This window comes from Apis laboriosa, unplaced genomic scaffold (genome assembly GCF_014066325.1).
Source record: "Apis laboriosa isolate Shangri-la unplaced genomic scaffold, ASM1406632v1 scaffold17_cov146, whole genome shotgun sequence".
Classification (NCBI taxonomy): Eukaryota; Metazoa; Arthropoda; class Insecta; order Hymenoptera; family Apidae; genus Apis; species Apis laboriosa.
This window is the reverse complement of record NW_025222181.1, coordinates 1770650-1780510: the sequence shown is the minus strand read 5'-3', so window position 1 is coordinate 1780510 and position 9861 is coordinate 1770650. Positions and strand designations below refer to the sequence as shown.

Sequence of the window (9861 nt, the reverse complement as noted above, 5' to 3'; positions counted from 1 at the left end):
GAAATACGGCGCGCGTTCCACGGCTTTGGATAAAACCCCTTTTAGGGGGTTGCGGCTCCCGTCGAAACGTTTCGATCTCGTCATTACGATCTCGACCGACGTGACGATTCGAGAAATTGCTATGAGTGTGTGTGTACATATATATATATACATATATACATTGCTCGTTATCGTGGCTTTTCATGAATCGAGAGTGAGATCCGTTTTCTTGCATCGTTTTTTTATTTTAAAATAAAAAAGGGAGGGGGGTGAAAGCCGTTGGAGGACGCCATTAAGGGGATGATGGATTTTTTATACCGTGAATAATAGCAGTATCTCGGGTCAGATCGGGAATCGTATCCTTCCCTTTCTTCCATTTCTTAGGGATTTATCAAGTTTTTTCGTTTTATCTCGACACCGCGATTCCCCCAATGACCGATCGATCGATCAACTCCTATCTTCACGAATAATAAGGGATAGAAGCGATTAGAGCAATGGAAAATTTAACGAATCCTTCGATTTCGTGGAGAATGGAGGAAGCGAGGTATCCGTGGAATTAAATACAGGCGGAGTTTTTTCCCTTTATTCCCCCCTTTTGCGCGGAAAACAAAGGCGGGAAGAAGCGGCGGCAGCAAAGCACAATAGATGATATAGGTATCGCCGATTTTTCACCCGTCCGCCAGATTTTTCAATGTAACTTGAGAGCGGCTCCCTCGCGAGGTCCCAGGACAGAGGAATGGATGAACAGAGGCGGCGAGGAAGGGTGGGTCTGGAGAGAGAGAGAGAGAGAGAGAGAGAGAGAGGGGGGGGGCGACACAAGAACGGAACCGGAGACGGCGAGGGGAGGGAAGGGTCACGGTGTAGAAAAAGAGGCCACTGAGAGGAGGAAGAGATTCCAAAACGATAGAGAGAGAGAGAGAGAGAGAGAGGAAGAAAGGTTTTCTCTTGCTTCTTGGTTGGAAGAGGTGTACAATAATGGCGGGGAAAAAAAAAAAAAAAAGAAAAAGGGAAAAAAAAAAAGGTCTCTTCGAGAATGGAAAGGAACGAATCCGGAGGTTAGAGCCGCAGCATCCTGCGTCCAGGAAAATCTGCCTCGAGGAGGGTTGTTGCCTCGGGGAGGGTGAACGTGGAACGGGAGGGGGATGGCGGTTCGGGCATCTCGACGTCATTAATAAAAGTGTCAATGGTGTCAGTGGACTAATGTCTGTAGTCGCTTGGTTGGGCGGTGGCACCACGACCTCCTCCTCCCCACCTCCGCCCCCCCCCCCATCTCTCGTCCCGCGCTGTGTCGGCTTCAATCGTTTTCCGTTTGCTCCTCGCCGAGACGTACCTTCTTTTCTGGACTGGATTACCGCCTCTTATCGGCGCGGGGGATCCAAAGGGAGGGAAAAATGTTTTTTCCTCTTCTTGGAAATCGAATTAAACAAAAATCCGATTCCATTAATTAATCGATCGACCTTACTTCAAATCTAATCAATTATTCCGCATATCTCTTTATCGAGTCCATGTTGAGATGATATACACGTAGTTTTTCAGATATATATATATAAAAAATTATTTCGCGTTGTGAAAATCGGAGAATTAAAAAAAAATCCGATTCCATTAATTAATCGATCAACCTTACTTCAAATCTGATCAATTATTCCGCATATCTCTTTATCGAGTCCATGTCGAAGTGATATACACCTAGTTCTTCAAATATATATATATATATATATATCTATAATATCTATAATATATATATATAAGAATAATTTTAATGTTCGCATGATTTCGATTATTTCGCGTCGTGAAAATCGGAGAATTAAAAAAAAAACCGATCCCATTAATTAATCGATCAACCTTACTTCAAATCTAATCAATTATTCCGCATATCTCTTTATCGAGTCCACGTCGAGGCGATATACACCTAGTTCTTCAAATATATATATATATATATATATCTTATAATATATATCTATAATATCTATAATATATATATATATAAGAATAATTTTAAGGTTCGTACGATTTCGATTATTTCGCGTCGTGAAAATCGGAGAATTAAAAAAAAATTCGATTCCATTAATTAATCGATCGACCTTCCCTTAGATCTGATCAATTATTCCACATATTTCTTTATCGAGTCCACGTCGAAGTGATATACACTAGTTCTTCAAATATATATATATAAGAATAATTTTGATGTTCTTGGATTGTTTCGCGTGAACGTCGTGAAAATAGGGGAGGGGTTCGAATACTCATGCATATAGAGTAATATTCTTTCCATTCCGTGTAAAGTTTTAAAGGGCGCACGAGTGTAATTTTAAGCGGTTTCAATGGCGCTTCCCAACCCCGGCAAGAATAACGATCTTTCATCGCCGATGTCGTGAAAAGGGATGGGGTGGGGTGGGGTGAGCAGGGTAATGACGGGAGCGGGCTCGCGTATTAGGAAACAAGTTTAAGGCCGTTGGTGGTTGAGGAGTCTCGAAACTCCGTCCGTGGCGCGGGGAGGCCCCGATATTATTACTATGTAAATCACCCCCTCTGCCGTGGCACGCTGACGCCCACGGTGACAGCCTCCCGAGTGGCCCACGACGCACGATGGATGAGCTCCGGCTTCTTATTAGATATTCCTATGCGCCATCCCTCCGATCTGCAAACACGTTCCTTCATTTCGCGCCGATATACGTTATACCGCACTCCTTGCCGCGTCGTGGGCGTTTTATGGAAAATCGGCTTCGATTTCACGGTTTAATCTTCCAGAGAGAAAATTCCCGGGTCGAATACATTAACGTTTGGCTATCCTTTCGATTTCGATCGATTATTATTCGGGATTATTATTCGTGGAAGAAGAAAATTTTTGAATAATTTGGATAATTATGAATATTTAAGAAAAAAGATTGAAAGGAAAATAAGAATTCGAAACGAACGTTTCGTACGTTTTTTGGCGGTGAAAGGACAGAATTTGGTGCCGGAGAGTTTTGGAAGAGGGGGGATGGTAAAGTGGAATTTCGAATATTCTTTTCAACTATCTATTAGAAAGAGATCGGTTGAAATTAATGTAAAACTTCCGTGACGGAGGGAATGGAAAAATGATAGGGGAGTTCCGATGGAAAGTTATGTTTAGAGCGATTAATTCGATTTTAATGCATTGCGATAAAAAGAAAGAAATTACTCTCGAAGAAAAAATAGTTGCCTGTCGAATTCTATTTCCATTTCGAATAATTTTGTTTTTGTCAAAATCTCTTTAAAAAAAAGAAAAAGAAATCGTACAAATTAGAATCGTGGATTTAATAAAAATTGCAAAATTATTTTCGACAATTTTCAAAATTTTCCAAGGAATTATGAAAGAAAAACGCTATTGATTAGAATATCAAGAGACAAGCATAAACTGTGCATAACGAGTTTGGTAAACAATATAAAAGGGGTCGAAAGAGGAAGGGTTGCTGCCCTTAGGATAAAAGGGGTTCGCGGTCTGACCCGACAGATACTTTGACGTCTTTCTCCATAAAACACAATGTTAATTAACGAACAGGAGACGCCCTCTCGCGGAGATCCCTGGCTACATTCGCGATTCTCAATCAACGACGGTATTCATGAGCCTACCACGACGCTCAGACGCACGACTAAATTATGCAAACTAAGTATAGAACGTTTTATGAACGAAAATATCAAGATGCCTTTGCGAAACGGTTTTTCACTGTCTCTACTAAGTGTACACTGTTTGTTCGAGTTTGAAAAGAAGTTTGGTTTTACAAATTGGTTTTGCTTCGATCGTTGGATACGATTATCGATGCAGAGAAATTGTAAGTAACCTAACATTTTTACTTGAAAATATATTTTTTGACATCAATTTCTTTATAAGGTATGAAATATTGTATTCTATAAACATTAATAAATATTACAAGTAAATATTCAATTGGGACAACAATAGAGGTTATATCGTATTACGTAGCAACGTTCGTTGATCGTAAATACGTAGAATTTGTTGCCGTTCTGCAAGTGCGATCAGATCATTTTTTCTTGGTTGATTTCTACAATGCTGAGCAAGTTGATCATTTCAGAGAACTCGTCCAGATAGAATCATTTTGTTCGAGTTAACCATCGTAATAGTCTATATATATATATATCGACAACTCGATACCAGGAAAAGTAGTTGGAAAATACAGGTTAGGAATTGGGTTGACACAGATGAATAATATATCTTGATGATTTCATTTCTCGTTTTGCTTCGAAGAATTTTGTTTCGTAAGTATAATTTTCCATCAATGACTATAGAGAGTATTTGCATGTATTTTTAATTTCCATTTGCATCATTTTTTTTTTCATCATACATATATTCATAATATTTAAACTGCGTGTGTATATATATATATATATATAATATAATATAATATATAAATACTTTTTATAATCACTTGACATTTTTCGTATACGAATATACGAAAACAGAATATTAATTTCGTAAATTCAATCGAAGAGAACAAAACTATGGAATCAACTGATAATTAACTTTGTCTCCCAGAGAAGAATTTCGATCAGGATCAAGACACATGGACATACGTGAATTTCATCATAAATTGGCAAGATGTTCAAAAAGTCTATAATTAACGCGATTAATTGGCAAAACTGGATGCATAACGTACATCTTATCCCATGTAATCGTTCTGTCAAGAGGAACAAAGACAGAGAAATCTCAAAATGGAGTTCGTACAAAGCGAAGGACGTACACGATAATTTCACCCGTGTGCGCAATCTTATCCATGATATCGACGTCTCCGTACAGGTGAATTCACTCTGATTACAGATTCAGCCAACCTGAAAATTACGCGGTCGATTCTCCGTGACGAGCAAGAGAATGAGAGAGAGAGAGAGAGAGATAGAGAGAGAGAAAAGAAGGTGATGAAGTCGAATCAGGTATTCATGAGAAAGAGAGAGATTGATAAACAACATCACGTAATTTCGCTTATAAGATCAAATTACAGTCGGCGTCGAATTAAAGACCGTTCATTTTCTGCCTGTTTATTCGCGATTCATTCGTAAAATGTGTACTATAGTCTTGAATCGAGCCGATTTACGTCGATTCGCGTCATGTTTTTAATGCTATAACTTGAACGAGCGTCGTTTAAGGTGGAATTACTAAAAGGAAAATAAGATCTTGCACTCTCTTCGATTAACGCGATCAATATTCTTATTAGTTGAGGAATTCATTCGGAAATTCTCGAAATTGAAACGTTCTTGTTTTTCAATAAAATTTTTTATATAGATATAATATAGAGATAGTTTTATATTATTGAAATTCTGTAGGACAGCAATTCCTCAAATTATGAATTCTTTTTGAATAATTTTTTTTTAAGGAATAATTATTAAAATTCTTCCTTAAAATACATTGATTTAAAAATCATTGTTTTGAAAAATTTTGAAAACTACAGTGAAAGGTTATGTGAAGTAGTATAGATGGCAGATTGTGTAACCATCAGAACAAATGCGTATCTCCAAGCCTTGATTCCAGTATCTCTGAAAAATCCCCTATATCCAATTCAACCAACCAAAAAAAAAAAAAAAAAAAGGAAAAAAAGAGAAAAACTGGTAGAGGCTTCAATTTCCTCGTCACGAAGCGGGCCAACAAAAGCATTCCGGCCAGATAAATTTCTACGCTGGTCGCTTTTCGCGTCAGCCCTTCGACAACCTTCAGGTTCCTCACAAAGAAGGGAACACAGCGATGGCGGTGGGCAGTGGTAGGCAGGTCCCTCGGGAATCTTTCTCTCTCTTTCTCTCCAACTCTCATCTCATCTCTCTTCATCTTCCATCTCTTTCTCCATCGACCACTGGTACAAAAGAAAGAAAAGGATAGATGATTGAAGAGAGAACGAGAGAGAGAGAGAGAGAAAGGGACATCTTGCTCCACAGGACTCTCGCTCTCGCCACCGGCGCCCCCGCTATTTATTTTCCAGGATTTCAGAGTCCGAAGCCATTAATCTCCGCTCCGCAGCGTCAGTGGAGCGCGTCAGGGCGACGTCGGGGTGCGTGGCGTCGGCGACGTCGCTCTGCTCTTAGCCGCAGAGCCTCGTGTACACCGTCGTGGCAGCCTGCTGTTGAAGAGAGGGAGAATGGGAGAGAGAAGAGAGAGAGTGAACGAAAAGATGAGGTGTCGGTGAAAGAAGAGAGGTGAAGATGGAACGAGAGAAAGAAGGAGTGGAGGGAGAGAGGGAGGGGAAAGCGTCCGGAGAGGGAGTCGGTGAGAGACATGGGAAGTTCTGCAAGGTTTTGGAGGGGGTGCTGATGGCGGCGACGAGAGAGGGGAACTCCTACGGCCAAGTTATGCAAAAAACGTCTATTCGTGAAAGGATGATACCGTGCTGGAAGGTGGAAAGGCATTAGTATCTAAGAATTTTGCGGTGATGGCCTTTTGATGTCCATCTCAATTCGAATATTCTGGTTTAACGGGTTAATGAAATTGGAATTGATCTGCAAATATTCATTATGACTCCTATTGATCCCTGTGGTATCCATTTTTATATTTTCTGTCTTCGATATTTAAATTTCTTTAAAGTTTTATTATTCCTTCATTTTTCATTTGTTTGTGCATACCTTTAAATTAAATTTTATAAAAAGACACTATTAACAAATAATATGTATAACAATCAACCTTTAATAATTGTGTTTAATATTTATATACCATATATTTCGCAGACTGCGTTCATTAGAGATTCCCGCAAACAGATATATTCGAGGTACGCCGATGAACGAGCTGAAAAGCCAAGGAGAGGAGAGATCTCTATCGGCGCTTAATCGTTAACAAGAACGAGAGATCCAGCATCTCGTAAGACATTAATCGCTCGAAAGTGACGCTGCCAACCGACCAGAGCAATAACAACAACAACAACAACTGGGATACCTGTTGGATATATTCGAAAGTCTTGGTGGAATGTGTGAAGATGGCCATTATATAGCCAAGTACGGGTTAAATTATATTAAATACTAAATAACCGGTGGAAGACCACAGTTTAATTGTTGCGTCGTTTGCATAATGCCCGGTCTGTAACTACTCTCTTCCCTTCTGCATCCCCACTTCCCATCCCGTTTCCATCTCTGTCCACTTGTACTCTCTTTAACGTGTCTTCTCCACGTATATCTCCTCATTGCATTCTCCTATCTTCTTTCTGTGACCCCCTTCCACTTTACAACGACCGTGTCCCCTCTTCTCTGATTCAGTCGCAATATACCGGACCGAAAGATTAATTGTTAATTCTCGCTACTGCAACCAGTTGCTACCAAATGTTCAAAGATTCGTTTCTGTATGGATTAAGAAACCGATAGATCAGGTAGGAGTATGCATAAAGGAATTGTAAATGTGGTAAAATCTTGGATGAATTTCGTTTCTTAATACGTAAGCGAATATGCATATTTGAGGTTAAGTTAGACAAAGATTAAGAAACCGACAAATCGGACAACAATGTGCACAAAGAAGTTTTAAATATGATAAAGAATATATTCTTGACACGATATGCAAATGTTCACATTTGATGGTAGATTAAGCAAAGATTAAGAAACCAACCGATCTAATATAAATGTTCATGAAGAGAAAATAAATGTGAAAAGAAATCTTGACTTTTTTTTTTTTACGTATGTTAATGTTTAAGATTAGGTTAAGTTAAGTCGGACAGAGATAAATGAATTTAATAAAATAAATATGGTAGAACTTTGTTTTTTTACATAATATGCTAATTTAAGATTAAATTGGTTAAAGATAGAGAAATTAACCGATCCGGTAGCAATGTACATGGAAGAAACGTACATGTAACGGAATGAATCTCGACTTTTAACACGAAGTATGCGAATATTCAGATTTGAGGTTGGGAAAATGGCTGATGATGAAACGATCCCGAAGGAAATTTACATGTGAAGTGGTTTTATGGCTGTTTCGAAACGCGATAGTCACAAGGGGGTCAAGATTGAAGAATTCAATGATATTTTGCGAAAAAAGTCAAATATCTCGTACTTCATACCTATCTGTTAAAATATATAATAGATACTTATTAAATTTCCGTAGTAAATTTTTATTAGAGACGAAAGTTTAACATTTCGAGAAATCTAAAATTTTTTAATTTTTCTTTTATTGTTAAAACAAACAAATTACAATATTTTTAAATATTTAATAAATTTATATCGGTTCTCTAACTTTGTCTGAAATTTCCAACATGTCTCGAGAAAAATAAAAAAAACCCTAGATATAATACTAGTAAAAAAGACTGCGCATTGTCACTATTCACCAAGTTTATCGTCTAGGATAATATAGTCTAGGATAATATAATCAAATATTTCAACACACTTTGAAAAAATAAAAAAGAACCCTAGATAGAAAATTTTTACCAAGGAAGGCAATATACATGGACAAAAATTATCGGCCAGATTAGATGTTTCTCGCGCAAAGGTCGTTCGTCTCCCGTCTCATTTGAGCTGCCCTGTGCCCCCCTCCTCATCGTTCTCCCTCAGTCATCGTCTAGCCGCGTTTGCACGGTAGCCATTTGCAAGATTACGAGCGCTGCCGCTAGGGCGCTCATTAACGAGCGAACGAAAGAAGAGATTATCAACCGACTAAGCGTAACTAACAACAACGAGCTACGTCCAATTTGAGAAACGGCTAATTATATGGCCGCGGGTACCTACCATTCGCTTCGTGGCGCGAGCTACTTTTTTTTTTCGCGACCACCGACGACTAATTACTCGAAACGACTTCGATCGCCACCGTTGTGACACCATTGCCCAACACACGCCAAGATTAATCGCGATACGTTGTGCCCTACAGCAAAATTAATTGCATCGAGTGCGCTTCCTCCTCGGGCTAAGCATCGAGTGCCCAAAAACGACCAATCCTTTCGATAACCAAAAAAGAAGTAAAAAGATAAAGAAGAGGAAGATATAACAGGTTATTTCGAAAGTTCATTTGACTTTTTACTTTATAGATCTTCTGTCAGTTTCACATTCGTGTTTTCATTCTTTCAGAATAGTAGTCGAATACGAATATTCATAATGGATATACAAGTACAGAGTGTTAATATATAATTTCTAAGAGTCTAAATTCGTCATTAGATGGATCGAAAAATAGTGTACTATTTTGAATTTTCTCAGTCAATCGTTTAACAATTTGTCGTCGGTGTACAATGTACCATGGTGCGTCACGTCCTTTAGGGAGAAAAGATTCGTAAGTGGTGGTGTTGTTACTTAATGGTGATACGAGTTTCCTCTGTGCACGAGAAATAGGGGGAAGAAATAGGGGTGGCGAAGCAGCAGGATGATCGGTATGGTGTTCGCATCAATATGAAACGATCACGCGGGGGGGGCTCGTGCTGAGACGATATTTATATCTGACATTTTGTCGGCCCCTGTAACATCGAGCACGTCTAATAATTACAATACACAAGCGAAGAGAGGGCTGGGAATATCACCGAAACTGTTCCTGTGAAACAACAACTGAAATGAGACTTTATGTGTAAATTTGTGATCCAAATTAATTTATCGAGGCCCAAAAATTGAAGAAAATTCTTATTCAATCGAATATACAAAATATGATTATATTCTTTAACACGATGATTGAAATATTTTGAAATTATTGTTCAACAAATGAATCGGAATATCTAATTTCTATCTAAAAAAGATTATTTACAAAAAATCAATCGGTATAAAGAAAAAAAAGCAATTATTCCTATACCAACAATTAAAAAATCACAATTTTTGAGTTACATCATTGCGATGAATAGGCGACACATTTGATAATAATAAAAATTGCATTACACGCTAGATGGATTAGATTAATCGTTGATTGGTATCTTGCAAACTATAATAGATACAGATACGCCTTATGAAATTAAATGGATAACTCTAAGACCAGGTTCTCGG

At 38.4% G+C, this 9861-nt stretch overlaps 1 long non-coding RNA gene across 1 annotated transcript; it reads left to right on the top strand.

Moving 5' to 3' along the window:
* Positions 1-3652: 3652 nt before the first annotated feature.
* LOC122711650 lies at positions 3653-5024 on the top strand. Its single transcript, XR_006346136.1, has 3 exons — positions 3653-3767; positions 4026-4209; positions 4487-5024. It is a non-coding gene; the product is annotated as an uncharacterized LOC122711650 (long non-coding RNA).
* Positions 5025-9861: the final 4837 nt, after the last annotated feature.